Below are 15,643 nucleotides of genomic sequence, written 5' to 3'. Positions count from 1 at the left end.
TCAGTACTGGAGGTACAAGTGGATCAAATTCGACTTCCTCCATAGGTTCAGGAGGCTCCCGGGTTGATCACTTAGGGGAGAGTGATAGGATTCCCTTTGGGATTGCATAGACTCAGGCTTTTGTGCATACACGTCATGTGGCCCCCAGTGAGCCCAACATGAAGTGTCAAAAGTAGGTTACCTTGGGTAGCATTGGTCCTGAAGGGGGGGAGGGGGCGTTTCCCACTTGGATGGAGAAGGCTGGAAACAGGAGGCTCTTGAACCTCTGTCCAGACTGAACTCTCTTAGTGGAGGGGAAGATGGATCCACTGGAACATCAGATCTCCAGAAGATGAAAAGGTTTGATCTGGTTCCATTGGCGTTGCCATCAGGACTCGTATTGGGAAGCTGCTGCCAGTGAATGGAATGGGAGATGAGCTTCTCCCTGGGATTAGAATCTCACTGGTAAGGGTCGGTGCAGACAACAAGGGGATTTGTGAGTCTGGGAGGATGAAGATATCCTCTGAAGTGGTGTCGAATGTTGGAGCCTTAGAAGCTGAATCTTGTTGCCCCGTGCCATTACCAAGAGTTTCTTTGCAGTCAGTGGTTTCTTCCACTGTGGATGTGGCAGTATTGCCAGTGATGGAGCCTCCATCTGCATGGTTATTGTTGGTACCAAAGATTGGCAGTCCTTCGGCTCTTGGTGCTTTGTTTTATTTAGTACTGAGGTTGGTGCTGATTATGCAAAGAATGGCTGAAAGAGCCTTGTTCTTCTGCACCTTTTGATCATAGTCACAAAACCTAGGAGGATCTAAGTCCTTGAATCCAGAGCGCGAAGACTCACTTGACTTGGACGGGGGAAGAGACCTTCTCTTAGAAGATCTAGGAAGGGGATCGACTCTTATGTTTACAAGAGTGCCTCTTACTTTCATGAGAATACAGAGATTAAGGGCCCTTCACTCGAACCATGCCCATACCTGAGTCAGACATCAAACTATGAGGTGCACTCCTTGATGTCTCAGGCTCAAGTATGAGGCATCTCACCAAACTGTATCTGACTGAGGCCTCATTAGGTGCTTCCAAAGTCTGAGTTCTCACGCCTGTCACATTCAGCTGGGAAAGAAGCAGCAAATACTGCACTTAGGCAATAACTACGCTAGAGACCTTACAGGGGCACAGCTGTACCTCTGCAGCTGCGCTTCTGTGAGGTCTCCTGTGTAGCTGCTCTATGCTGATGGGAGAGAGCTCTCCTGTTGGCATAATTAAACCACCCCCAATGAGTGGCAGTAGCTATGTCGGCAGGAGAGCTTTTACCCACTGACATAAGTGCCGGTATAGACAGCACTATGTCGGTCTGGGGGGAGGGGGTGTTTCATACCCCCTGAGCAACTTAAGTTTTAACGACAAAAGTGCTACTGAAGACATAGCCTTAGTGGAGATATGCGTTTCTCAAAGACAGTAGAGGCAGCAGTGGTGGTTGTCGTTGACCAAAAAGGAGCAGGAGATGCAACTCTTAAACCCTGGAAGGCAGAGGATAATCTATATCCTGCCCCAAGGAATCAGAGAATTCCCCAGGGTGGGGATTTAACTAAGCACTGGTCTACACTGAAAAGACACATTGGTATAGCTATGTCTCTAAGAGGTCTGAACCACCCACACCCCGAGAGAGATAGTTAAAGGCACACCACCTCAGGGAGGTGGTGTGCCTACAGTGATGAGAGAAGCCCTCCCATTGCTGTAGTGTCTACGCTGAAGTGCTACAGCAGTGCGGCTGTAACATTTTAAGCGTACACATAGCCTAAATAAACTAAACACATAAAACTTTTAAACATTTACAAGAAAAACACTGAAGAAGATCAGCTCTGGACACTAGAGGATTCCAACTTAAGCCATGAGGCAGTAAGAAGGAATTGGAAAGGTGCTGGTCTGCACCACTCCTTATACCTGGGGTATGAAGCATGAGGGAAACAACTGCACTGGCGTGGACCAACTGATACTACTTGTTAGAAAAATCTTGTGTCAGACCCATCGAGCACATATTTACCCACTGTGGAATACACCCAGGGATCAGCACTCGAAGAAAGTCACCCACCAACTTATTTCACCATTTCTATAAAGTCTGTCCCTATGTCAGTGAACTGATCTATATCATTTTTATTACAGAAGGACATCTTCTCCATTTCAGACAGTGCAGATATATCTGTATACCATTCTTCAATCACTTGCCTGGATTTTGATTTCTAATACTAACGTGTAAGTCTCTAAGCCACTATCAGAGTTCTGTATAGCTACAGTTTCTTGGAAAAATAAAGATTCCAAGTGTTCTCTACTAACCAGAGAATAGCATGTTCTCCTTTAAGCACAATGTCAGATGGCATATAAAAGTTAATTTTACTCCTGACTTCCCAGAATCAAATACACCTCTACCCCGATATAACGCTGTCCTCGGGAGCCAAAAAAATCTTACCGCGTTATAACAAACTTGCTTTGATCCGCCAGAGTGCGCAGCCCCACTCGCCCGGAGCACTGCTTTACCGCGTTATATCAGGGTAGAGGTGTATTGGGGCAACTCCATATCACATGAATCAAATGCTACCCCATTTCCTGACAATGCCAGTATTTATCAATCTAACAGTTCCTAATTTAAATAATTTATATTGCATCCTATATATATTCCAGATAGTATTATCCAGTACAAGATATACTTCTCTTGACTTAATGCCTCCAATTAGTTTAACAGAAAACTGTGTTTCAATATTTGGTAATGGCTAAATCTTTATACCAGCGAGAACTTAATGTAGTATCTAGTTCAAATTTCTTTGACAAAAATGCATATAGCATTGCTAATGGTCTACAGAGGCTCAGCAGGGTTCTGACAAAAATGGGATTTTGGGGAATTTGAAGCAGCAATACTTTGGCAGTTCTTGTATATCCTATCATGCCAATAAAGAAATTTGAACTGAAATTGACCTGAATTGCAACACCTCTTGTCCCCTACTCTATCTTTCTGCCTCCCTGCACAAAGTTTTTCAGTTTTCTTTATTTCTTGTACAATCACACTTGGCAATGCTTCATAAATTTGTATTCTTCCTGTAGCATGGAGTGTGGTCTCTCAACTCACCCTCTTGGATTCCCATTCAGAACCCACAAATTCCCCCAACATGCTTCCCAACTCCACCACACATGGCCACATAGCTTCACCAATAATCATATTAAAGCAGGACTGGTAGCACCAACTTATTAAGATTGCCCCACACTTCCCATTAAAAAGACCCGGTTTTCGATTACTTATAATTTTGCCAAACATTAAACATTTGGACAGAAGTTTTCTATGTCAGGTGTCTGCCTTTGTTAGAATTGAAAACTTCCGCCAAAACAGTTCAGCCATTTGAGAATAGGATTAAGAAAAAACACATTGTTTTACCCATGTTAAATTCTGATGACTTTTTTTAAGAAGCTCTACCACAGGGGTGGGCAAACTACGGCCCCGCAGGCCACATTCGGCCCCTCGGGGCTTTGGATCCGGCCCACGGGATTGCCCCGCATGGCGCTGCGGGCCCCACACCACTCTCAGCGGCAGCCGACCCGACGTCCCTGCGTCCCCCGCGCCCTTGCCTCCAGGCACCGCCCCCCGCAGCTCCCATTGGCCGAGAATGGGGAACCGTGGCCAATGGGAGCTTCGGGGGAGGTACCTGGAGACAGCAAGGGCAGCGCACACGGAGCCCTTCACGCCTCCCCCCGCCCCCAGGGGCCGCAGCACTTCTTGGAGTGGCGCGGGGCTGGGGAAAAGGCAGGTCTGCAAGGAGCCTGCTCTGGCCCCAGTGCACGCTGCTGCCACCCTGGAGCCCAAACCCCTCCTGCCCCCCAACTCCCTGCCCTAAGCCCCCTACCTGCACCCCAACCCCCTGCCCTGAGCCCCCTGCCACACCCCTCCTGCACCCCAACCCCCTGCCCTGAGCCCCCTGCTGTACCCCACACCCGTGCACCCCAACCCCCAGCCCTGAGCCTCCTGCCGCACCCCTCCTGCACCCAAACGCCCTTCCCTGAGCCCCCTTGTACACCTTGCACCCCAACTCCCTGCCCTGAGCCCCCTTGTACACCCCAACTCCCTGCCCTGAGCTCCCTGCTGCACCCCTGTGCACCCCAACCCCCTGCCTGAGCGCCCTGCTACACCCTGTATCCCTCCTGTACCCTTGCCATGAGCCCCCTCCTGCACTCCAACCCCCTGCCCTGAGTCCCCTCATACACCCCGCACCCGTCTACCCCAATCCCTTGCCCTGAGCCCCTTCCTGCACACCATACCCCCTCCTGTGACGGTGTACCCCATAAGGCTTTATGGGGAGGGGGTGCTTATAAATGTATGTATGACATAACTGGAATATGTTTTGTGCTGCCTGTGCCAGGTAACATATCTCCGTAAAGGTTATGGTCTACTATATCTATTCATCCTATTTGTACATATATATATCATTTTCTACTTGAGGTTAAGAATATGGGCTGTATGCCTGCTTGGTTTCTAAGTAAGCTTTGGGAGGCATTTGGTCAGCTTCTTTAGGAAGGAATTCGCCAGGTTAAGTACCTGATCAGGAAACACTTGGGGAACAATGCATCTTGGAATGCTCCAATCCACATAAGAAGTCTTCCTGGAGACATGCAAGATACCATGTGGACAATGGCGTCGGCCTGTAAAGACTGAGTCATGCAGGGGCATGTGACTTGCCCAGGTGTCTCCAAAACTCCATCTTGGAGCTGGACTTTGCATAGGAGGGAGGAGGGGGGTCTCCTCCCACAAGAGAGAGCCTATTTATACCTGGGGGAGACCCCTCCATTTTGTCTTCAGCTGGCTAAAGAAGGAGCCTCTCCACCCCCCCAGGATATTTGAACAGAGACTACAGGGGTTGTGAGAGATTGCTGGACCCAGGCTAAAGGGAGAGTAGCCTGTAAAAGGGAGCATTCTGGAACTGGTGAGGAACTTATCTGTATTTAGTTTGATTAGGCATAGATTTGCGCATTTTATTTTATTTTGCTTGTGACTTACTTTGTTCTGTCTGTTACTACTTTGAACCACTTAAATCCTACTGTCTGTATTTAATAAAATCACTTTTTATTTAGTAATTTACTCAGAGTATGTATTAATACCTGGGGGAGCAAACAACTGTGCATATCTCTCTATCAGTGTTATAGAGGGCGAACAATTTATGAGTTTGCCCTGCATAAGCTTTATGCAGGGTAAAACGGATTTATCTGGGTTTAGACCCCATTGGGAGTTGGGCATCTGAGTGCTAAAGACAAGCGCACTCCTGTGAGCTGTTTTGGGTAAACTTGCAGCTTTAGGACAACTGATTCGGACCCTTGTTCTGTGTTGGAGCCAGACAGGAGTGTCTGACTCAGCGAGACGGGGTGCTGGAGTCCTGAGCTGGCAGGGAAAACAGAAGCAGGGGTAGTCTTTGCACATTGGGTGGCAGCTCCCAAGGGGGTTTCTGTGATCCAACCCGTCACACCTCCCATACCCGAACTCCCTGCCCCAGCCCTGCATACAATTTCCCCACCCAGATGTGGCCCTCGGCCCAAAAAGTTTGCACACCCCTGCTCTACCACACCCCTGCTTTGTGTCAGGGATGTGTATTTTATTGTCCCCATAAAACATCACCCAAATTTGGCATAGTAATAAGCCTCTAAATGAGTTGCAGTTGCCTCTTATTCAGTGGCAATTTGCTAGAGCTTCACAGTTATATTTCCTTAAGATTCTGTCCACACTGAGCATGCTCCAGCCCAGGGCTCAACAGCAATTTCCCTGCAATTACAGCTCTGGGCTTCTGCAGATTGGGCCAGACACCAGAAATGAGAGCAGGAAGCATCTCTCCCCTGTGCTAACTCCAACTGCCTGACAACTGCAGAGGGGATAAGAGGGAGACTAGCTAGACAAGGAGATAGGGAGGGAGCGGCTGAGATCAGATGAGGAGCCAAAGGCAAGACTGGAACTATCTGGAACAAGGAGGAAGCGACTGGAAACCAATGGGGACATATAATTTAAGTGGGGGAAGAGGCAACTAGAGGCCAGGGTGGGGAAAGACTGGATGAAGACCCTGGAAGTGGGGAACAAGGACTGGCTAAGCAAGGATACTAGGGGGAAACTGGATAGGAAATCTGAATGGATAAGATTAGAATTTGCGTTGCAGACTGGGACTGGGCTGAGAAGTCTGAGGATCAGAGACTGACTGATTAGGCAATGAGAATGCAACCAGTACAGAGAGCTAGGTGTGTGGAAGAGACTGGACTGGGATACGTTGGAAGGATTGAACCAGGAGGGGTCAAGCTTGAGGGGAATAGGCAGAAAGGTCTGTGGCCACTACAGTACACTTCCTTTCACAACCCAAGATTCCTGAATCTCCATCTTTCAGCAAATATCTGTGAAACCCACTGGGGCAAAGTGTCCCATGCCCCTCTACTGCTAGTCCACATAAGAGAACAACAACCTATTATTGCTATCAGTTATTCCATTTGCTCAAGGGGCAAAGGTTGGTGTGGTGGCTGTAAACGTTCCAGCCCTGCTGATGAAACACATGGCTGTCAAAATGATGCCACCTAAGTTCCCTCTAAGCTGCGTGGCTGTGCAGCAAGCTATAAGGGGCCATGCAGGTGTGCAGCTACAGGGGCCTGGAGAGGAGAGAGGTAGGGAGTGGGTGGGGACTGGGGAGAGGAGCAAGTTGAGGCGTGCAATGCTGCTGCAGGCAGGGGATAGGCACCTCTCCCCCAGAGCTGCTGCTGACGGGGAGAGGGAGCCCTCTGGCCCCAGCCCTGAGGGAGCCCACCCCCCCAAGACAGAGCCCTCACCCCCCCCCATATCCCAACCCTCTGCCCCATCTCCCCACACCCAGATCCCCCCTGCTGAGCCCCAACCACCTTCCCCTGGACCCCCTGCAGAGTCCCATTGCGCCTGCACCCGGAACCCCCAATGAGCCCCTGTGCATCCACATCTCCCACTGAGCCACCTGCACCTAGATTGCCCCACACAGAAACCTCTCACACCACACCAGGATCACCCCCACACTTGGATCCTGCTGGGCTGAGCCTGCCCACCCACACCTGGTGCAGAGGGGCAGGAACCTGGGGTGTTTCTGGACCAGGTCTGGCCCATGCACTGTGTCAGGGTTGGGTGCAGCCTCACTGTTGAGTCCCTGTACCAGGGACGGTGGGGGCTTCAGAGTTATCTCCCACCTCAGTGCAGCCAGTGACCTGTGTTCCACACTGCCATGCTGGAGCTACATTTATTTATTGACAAATAAAATTTGCAGAATTTTAAAATATTGTGTGAATAATTTTTTTTTGGCACAGAATTTAATTTTTTGGTGCACAATTTCCTCAGGAGTAAAACTCCTAGCGAAGACACGACAGTTTGTAGCCTTCACATGTGTTAACAGGTTGAGGTCAAGACTATGGGAGAGCGTAAGATTTACCCCAGCCTTCAACATTGTGAAGGATACAAACTGCCATGTCTCTGCTAAGATTTTACCTTGTTAGTGAACACCAGTTAACCTTTTTCCTGCACTTTTTTCCTGGTGAAGACAAAACTACTAAGGCCTCCCAGCCCCATTATTCCAATACACACATGCATAGGGTGAATAAAAATGAATGATTTTTCCCTCCCAAAAAAAATTAAAAGGTTTTTTTATTTAAAAATCTAAATTTTTTAAATAAAGTTTAAAAAATAAATTTAAACTTTATTTTCAAAGTATGACAACCTATGTTGCAGGTCTAAACACACTATAATCTATTAAAATCATTCAAAATTCAAAAATAATATTGAGCAGCATGTTTGCTATCAATGTTTCAAAGAGAATCAATCACTGACGTGGTGGAAGTCTTTGGCTAAGCACCTGGAACCTGAGTTTGCTAAAGCACTAAACCAGCTTTTGACAGCAGTAGTCTCCTCTGCAGGTGCAGAGGGAATTTTTTTCATTTCAGTTTATTTAACTAATTCAGTTCAACAACTGTGACTCAAAGTTAAGAAACCAACTGATAACTGGAAAAACAAAAAAAGCTTGTTTTACTCTTATCTATGAATAAAAGCCTTTCTACACTACAATCTTAAATCAACCTATGTTAGGTCAACTTACAGCCACTGCAGTAAGTACTGTGGTGGCTGATGTCCACACTACCCTCCTTCTGTCAGTGGTATGTGTCCTTACCAGGAGCGCTTCCACCAACTGAAGAGAGGCAGTGTTGGGTGCTGACAGCCAGGGCTCTCAACTCTGCACAGCTCTCCGCCAGGCTTCTCGCCTCCCCACTCCCAGCTGTCCAACAAGACTGCCAACAGCTGATGCAAGCAATGGAGTGTCTAGACACTCCATTGGCCTAACTACACCAACAAAAGCCCTACGCCTCTCATGGAGGTGGAGTTATGTCAGTGTAGTAGGGCACTTAACATTGGCAGTGTAGACACTGACATAGTTAGGTCAACATAAGCTGCCTTATGTTGACCTAACTCTGTAGTATAGACCAAGCCTAAGTGTTTGACAGGATGAGACCTATCAGTTCTAAAATTCTGAAGGACATGGTGACTGGAAACAATCAGTTCAACTCACTACCTGCAGATAATACTTCTTTTGATTAATAAATAAAACCATTTTAAACACAAAACATGTTTTGATAAACCTATTTTTCTTATAAATTAATGGAGATATCCCATCTCCTAGAACTGGAAGGGACCTTGAAAGGTCATTAAGTCCAGCCCCCGCCTTCACTAGCAGGACTAAGTTCTGATTTTGCTCTAGAGCCCTAAGTGGCCCCCTCAAGGATTGAACTCACAACCCTGGGTTTAGCAGGCCAATGCTCAAACCACTGAGCTATCCCTGAGCATTCGCCTATTTTTCTTATGTATCCAGCAAATTTAAATACTTTAATTTAATAAAAATTTCAACACTGTTTGTGAATTTTTAAATGCAAATCTCTACCCAAAAAGAACCCATTTTCTAACATACTAAATAAATGTACATAAGCTATACAACTGATTAAATAGATATGTAGATATAGTATAGCCTCTTGGTTAGCAAAAAAAATATGACATTAAGTGAAAAGGCTATGTTTAGTTGCAAATCAACATGTCTTAATGGTTTCCAACCAATGAGAATCCATCCTTCTTTAGGAAAAGTACAAATGCAAAACAAGATGAAAATCGGTGATTTAAAATAGCTTTTATTTAAATCAATCCACCCTGCCACTTAAGCCATCCATCTGACACCCAATCCCATAACACACACAGGATTCCCCACCTCTCCTCAGCCCCCATATTACAAATATACAGGCCTTAGGGTTGCCAACTGTCTAATCATGCAAACCCAAAGACCCTTGCCCTGCCCCTTCTCCGAGGCCCCACCCCCTGCTCACTCCATCCCCCCTTCCCTCCATCACTCGCTCTCCCCTATCCTCATTCATTTTCACCAGGCTGGGGCAGAGGGTTGGGGTGCGGTCTCTGGCAGGGAGTGCAGGCTCTGGGCTGGGGCAGGGGTGCAGGAGGGAGTGCAGGGTGCAGACTCCGGGAGGGAGTTTGAGTGCGGGAGGGGGTGCGGGCTGGGGCAGGGGTGAAGGAGAGGGTCAGCACTTGCAGAGACCCCCCCTGCCTCCACCCCCCCTAGGGGCCACAGAGATGGTGCCAGCTTCTTCAGGGAACAGTGCAGAGCCAAGGCAGGTAAGGGAACCTGCCTTAACCCCGCTGCTGCGCCAGACTTTTAGAGCCCAAAATCTCCCGGTTTGGCTGAAGTAGCCTCTGGGAAATAGAGTGTGATTCCAGAAGACTCCTGGTGAAACCGGGAGGGTTGGCAACCTTAACAGGCCGCCAACTATCTCACTCCTTAATACAATACATATAGGCCTCCCAGCTTCTCCTGTCACCCCCAGACACACATATAACCCACTCAATTTCTCCACTCCTTCTCCATCCCCCATACACACATAGGTCATCACAATACATATATACTGTACACATGTGCCTTTCCCACTACAATACACACACACACGGCACCCCCAACTTCTCCTCCCCCGATACAAACCCCAGTCACCCAACAAGCTTCTCCTCTCACCCACTTCCCAACCACCACTGCTCCCCCAAAGCTTCTTCTATTCTTCCCTCTCTCTTCTCAACCTGCATAAGCCTTCAGCTTCTCCTGTTCTTACTCCCACTCTACAGACATCATCCCCCTCCCCCAATTCTTCTCACCCACACAGGCATCCCAGCTGCCCCTTCTATTCTCAATATTTAAACAGGCCTCCTCTCTCCCCTCCCCAGGACAATACAGACCTCCCAGCATCACCCTGAAAAACATTCATGTCTCCCAGATCCTCTCCTTGTCCCAAAGACACACTGACCTACCAACCAACTCCTCTAACCACCCAGTACACAGGCAGACTAGCCTGCCTGCCACCACAAACCTCAATCCACCAGAAGTAGACCCACCTGCTTGGCTGCAATCTGACCACCTCCCTGCTTCCTCCCCAGAAAGCACACACACAGGCCCATACCACCACCTCTTGCCACCCACAGAATACATGCCTTGCTTTCCTGCCACCTAGCCATCTAACCCCAGAAATAAAGACACGTGCCTGCCTGACTTCCTACTACCTCCAGCCCCCCAATACACACAAAGACCTGTCTCACAAGCCCCCTAATACAAACAGGCCGGCCTGCCTACCTACCAGTACCCCCCCCCCCCAACAACTACTCTTCCTCCCATGGAATAGTTACACAGGCCTGTCACTTTGCACACCCCAATTCACACAAAGGCCTGCCCGCCTGCCACCTTTCCATCCCCATATACACACAAGCCTGCCTGCCACCTTCCTTTCCTTCACCTCATACAACAGAAGCCTGCCTGTAGGGTGGATTAATTTAAGTCACTGATTTAAATCATTCTGTAAATCACCAAGTAGAAATCCTAAATTTAAATAAATTTTAATCAACCTTTTCATTTGTACTTCAGTAAGTTTCTAAAGAAAGGTGCATTCTCATTGGTTGACATAAGCATTAATACATGTTGATTTACAACTAAATAGAGCCTTTACACTAGATTTGGTACATCTTTTTGCTACCTAGGGATGATACACTATAACTATATACATTTACTTAAGCAATCACCTAGCTTAATATTTTCAGATTCTTATTAATTGTACACTTTTAGTATGTTAGAAAACTGTGAATGATATACTACTTATTTACTATACAATTAACTGCCTGCCCATGCAAGCTGCATTAGGATGGCAAGTAGAATTTAAATACACCAAACAGCATATAAAATGTATGCATACTAAACAAAACAAGCCCTTAATACACTACATGACCTATTGTGCCATATTTATAAAGCTTGACCTCAAAAGTTAAATTGTTTCCCCAGATTCTTTCTTTATACAGAAAAAAAGCCCTTAAGTTTTTGATAGAAGCTCATGGATTCAGCATATTTATTTCATTTAAATGTTTTAAGAGATTGTAAAATTCAGGCCTTAATGTTTTGTATTAATTCAGATTTTATTTTAAAGAGGTTTGCTTTTAAAAAGTAAAAATAATAAAATTAAAAACAAAAATAATCCAATTTAAATAAAAACTTTTATTTTTATTCTGCCTGTCTGCCACTTTACTCCTCCTCTCTCCCAATGTCTGCCAGCCCCCTGCTCCCACCATGCACTTGCAGGTATGCCTGCCAACCTCCCTGCCATCTCACCCCCATACACTCACAGGCATTCCTACATGCCAGCCACTTTCCTCCACCCCCAAAACACTCAGAAGTCAGCCTGCCTACCAACCAGTCAGTCACTTTCCCTGCCTATAAACAGACATGCCTGCCTACTGCCTTCCCCTTAACCCCCACCCATACACACACAGGCCAACCAGCCTGCCTGACATTTTCCCCCAACCCCCAGTATACACAGACCCTTACTCCTACCCTCCCACCCCCAGTACATACACAGGCTGGCAGGTGTGCCACTTTCCCCATATCTACACCCCAGTACACTTACAGGCCTAACCTCCAGCCTCCCCCCCAATAAACATTCAGGCCTCCCTATCACATCCCCCTTCTTCCTCCCACACATACACACAGGCTCTGACTGCCTGCCACCCCCCCCAAAACACATACAGGCCCCGTCTGCCTACCACCATCACCCCTCCCCCCAAATATGCACATGCACAGATCCCGCCTGCTGGTCGCCACCACCCCCACTATGTACACACATGCACAAGTGCTGCCAGCCACCACCACCACCACCTGAAATGCATGGACACACACAGACCCTGCCTGTAGCCACTGCAACTCCACCAAAATATGTGCACATGTACAGGCTCCGCCTCTCATCGCAGCCCCGCACCCAAAATGCATGCACAGGGCCCCCCCATTCCTCCCTCCAAAACGCACAGACGCACAGGCCCCATCTCCCACTGTCCCCCCCCCCCCCCCAAACACACACACTGACACACAGGTGCCACATTCCTCCCCAATCACAGCCTCCCCTAACATGCGCGCACACACACACACACACACACACACAGGCTCCACCCCCCCAACAAGCAAATGCATGCACAGACCACGCCTACACTTCCCCCACCACTCCAATGCGCACAAAGGCAACACCTGCTCCTGCTGTCCCCAAATGCGCATACACACACCTGCCTGTACTAGGCCTCCCACCTGCCGCCCTACCCCCCCCCCCCAGTACAGGCACACGCAGGCCTTCCTACCCGCCCCCCCCCCAGTACAGGCGCACGCAAGCCCTCCCACATGCCCACCCATGCCATCAAAAACACACTGACACAGGCCCTGCCCAAACCCCCCTGCCCCCTCCCCCCAAAAAACCAGAGGAACAGGCCCCAGCTGCCCCCCAAAAAAACCACACATACCAACACACAAGCGCTCCCGCCTTCCCCCCAGAACACCCACAGGCTCCGCCTGCCACCTCCCCAGTACACAGACATACACGCACAGGCCACTTCCCCCCTAGCCTCCAAGCACATGCACAAACAGCTCCACCTACTCCCTGGCCCTCCTGCCTGCCACCCTACCCACCCCCAACTACAAGCACACACAGGCCCACCCATTTGCCGCCCTACCCACACCCCAGTACTCACACACACATGCAGGCCCTTCTGCCCCACCCCAGTACAGGCACAATCAGGCCCTCCCGCCCGCCGCCCCTCCAGTACAGGCACAGGTGGGCTCTCCCGCCCACCGCCCTACCCCCCCCACCGCGCCCAAGCACAGGCAGGCCCTCCCGCCTACCCGCCACCCCCCCAGTACCGACGCAGCCTTATCTCTCCCCCCCCCGCCAAGTACAGGCGCAGGCAGACCCCACCGCCATGCTCGCCCCCCCAGTACAGGCGCAGGCATGCCCCCCTAGTTGCCACTCTACCCGCCTCCCCAGTACAGGCACACACAAGCTCCCCCCCCAACTGATACCCTACCCATCCACTGTATGTACACACATGCTTGCACAGGCCCCCCATCTACCACACCACCCCTAATATAGGAACACAGGCCCACCTGCCACCCTACCCATCCCCCAAGATATACAGACCCCCTATACCCCACATACACGTGTGCGCATAGAAACACCCCTCCTGTCCCCGTACTCCCGCCCAATACAGGCTTGCACGCATGCCCCCCACCCTCCCAGCGCACACACGTGCAGGCCCTGCCTGCCACCCACCCATCTCCCCACTACACGCACGTGCGTGCACAGGCCCCACCTGCCCCCTTCCCCAACTCCCCCGCCCCATACACACACACACACAGGCCCTGCCTGCCCCCTAAAACACACACACATCCTGCCCTCTTCCCCGTACCCCTCCCACAAAGCACACACCCCGCCTTCTGCCCTACCCCGTGCAGTACATGCGCGCACAGGCCCCGCCTGCCCGCTCCCCATAGTCCCCCCACAATACACACTCACAGACCTGGCCTGCCCCCTTCCTCTTTCCCCTCCCACAATACACACACAGGCCCCGCCTGCCGCCTCCCCCCTTCACACACAGGCCCCGCCTGCCCTTTACCACCCCCCGTACACACGAGCTCGGCCCCGCCTGCCCGTCCCCCCACACGTACAGGCCCCGCCTGCCCATCCCCTTCCCCCTACACACGCACAGGCCCCGCCTGCCCCCCAATACGCGCAGACAGACGGCTCCCGGCGCTGCGGAGAGGCCTCCCACTCCGCAATGCCCCCTAGCCGAGTCGGGCCCTGGCCTGTACCTGGCCGCGGGCAGTGTTTGTGCCCCGCTGTCCGAGGGCCGGCCTGGCCCGGTGCGGGGTGTGGCTGGCTGGGTCTCACGCTGCGGGCGCTCCTGGCTGGCCTCCCCCCGCCGCAACAGCCGCCCGCTCGCGTAGTCCGAACGCAACCAGCAGCACCGACATGTTGGGAACCCCTCTCCCAGCGCCCGATGCTGGGCCCTCCCCCTCCCGCCGCTCACGTCAGCAGGCAAAAGGCGGGGGTGGGGGGTGAAATGATCCGCCCCCAGCAGCCCGGCCTCGGAACCCAGCCTAGGCAGCCCAATTCTATTGGCTATCATGTCTGTCATTCAGTTAGCCACGCCTCTTCCTGACTCCCATTGGCCAACACGCTTGCCTGCTGCACATATGATAAGCGGCATTGGTTAACCCCTTTGCCACTCACCAGTTGCCCCGTCCTCTCTCCGCCCGCTCAGATGGCAACAGGCGTATCCCCGAGCCTATTACTGAAAGCTATTGGCCGCGGCTGCCGTCAATCAAGTGCCTCTCCTGTCGTCCTCCTTACTTTTGCGCACTTTTTTACCCGGGCACTGCAGCCTGGGCATGATTGACGGGAGTCGCTGTCAGTTAAACCCACCGCCCCTCCCCACGCAGCCTTCTTTCACGAACACCAACCTCCTTCCACACAGCACGTTGGTCGCACACACTCCATAGGCTCTTGATGCTGTCAGTCCAATTACATCCCATCTCCCTTCCAGACATCACAGCGGCCTTGCTAATGGGCGGGTACATACGTAGCTGTAATATCCCCGGTCTCATTGGGCTGCATGCCTGCCAATCACTCCTCCGAAGGGAAGAAGCGAAGAAGACGGCGAGAGCGAAGTCGGCTTTGAAAAAGCAAGCAAGCGTTTCCTCCCAACCGCAGGCCGCTCTGCCCTGTGATTGGCTGCGCGGGGGGTGGAGCGGCTGCCCTCCTCAGCTGCAAGGGGGGGAGGGTCGGAGAGGTGATGAGAAATGCCCGTATGTGCTGTCACATTACATCACCGCCAGCCAATCAGCGAGCGAGGGGTTCAGCCTCCCACCGCGGGGGAGGAGGGAATGCGTTGCGGTGCTTCGCACCTCGGCGGCGGGGTGCAGCCGGGAACACAAGTGGGGGCAGGGGCGGAGGCGCCTGGCCTCGAAGGAGAGCCCGCAGCAGCGGGGACGCCCAGGGCATAAGGAAGAAGGAGGCTGGGGCCCTGTGCACCTCTCTTGCGGTGCAGCCCAGCGGATCATTGACCTGCACGTTGTCCGGTAGTGCAGGATTGGGCTCTGCCCCTGTCCACGATCTCTGGGTCCCGCGCACCAGGCCTTGCTGCAGGCTGAACCCAGGGCTTTTCAAAAGCAAAAGTGAGGAGGAGGACAGGGGAGGTACTTGATTGACAGCAGCTGCAACCAGTGGTTTTCAGTACCGGGATAGG

At 51.1% G+C, this 15,643-nt stretch overlaps 1 protein-coding gene across 2 annotated transcripts in view; it reads right to left on the bottom strand.

The window, feature by feature from the left end:
* The window catches only part of PPM1B (protein phosphatase, Mg2+/Mn2+ dependent 1B), a 105,625-nt gene extending 90,471 nt beyond the window's left edge, over window positions 1–15,154 (bottom strand). For both annotated transcript variants that reach the window (XM_065400429.1, XM_065400428.1), the window contains exon 1: window positions 14,859–15,154. The gene's annotated coding sequence lies outside the window, so the exon portion shown is untranslated. The remainder of the gene's footprint in view (window positions 1–14,858) is intronic.
* Window positions 15,155–15,643: the final 489 nt, after the last annotated feature.

This window comes from Emys orbicularis, chromosome 3 (assembly GCF_028017835.1).
Source record: "Emys orbicularis isolate rEmyOrb1 chromosome 3, rEmyOrb1.hap1, whole genome shotgun sequence".
In the NCBI taxonomy this organism is placed as follows: Eukaryota; Metazoa; Chordata; order Testudines; family Emydidae; genus Emys; species Emys orbicularis.
The sequence above is the reverse complement of the archived record's forward strand: the minus strand, read 5'-3'. Positions and strand labels throughout refer to the sequence as shown.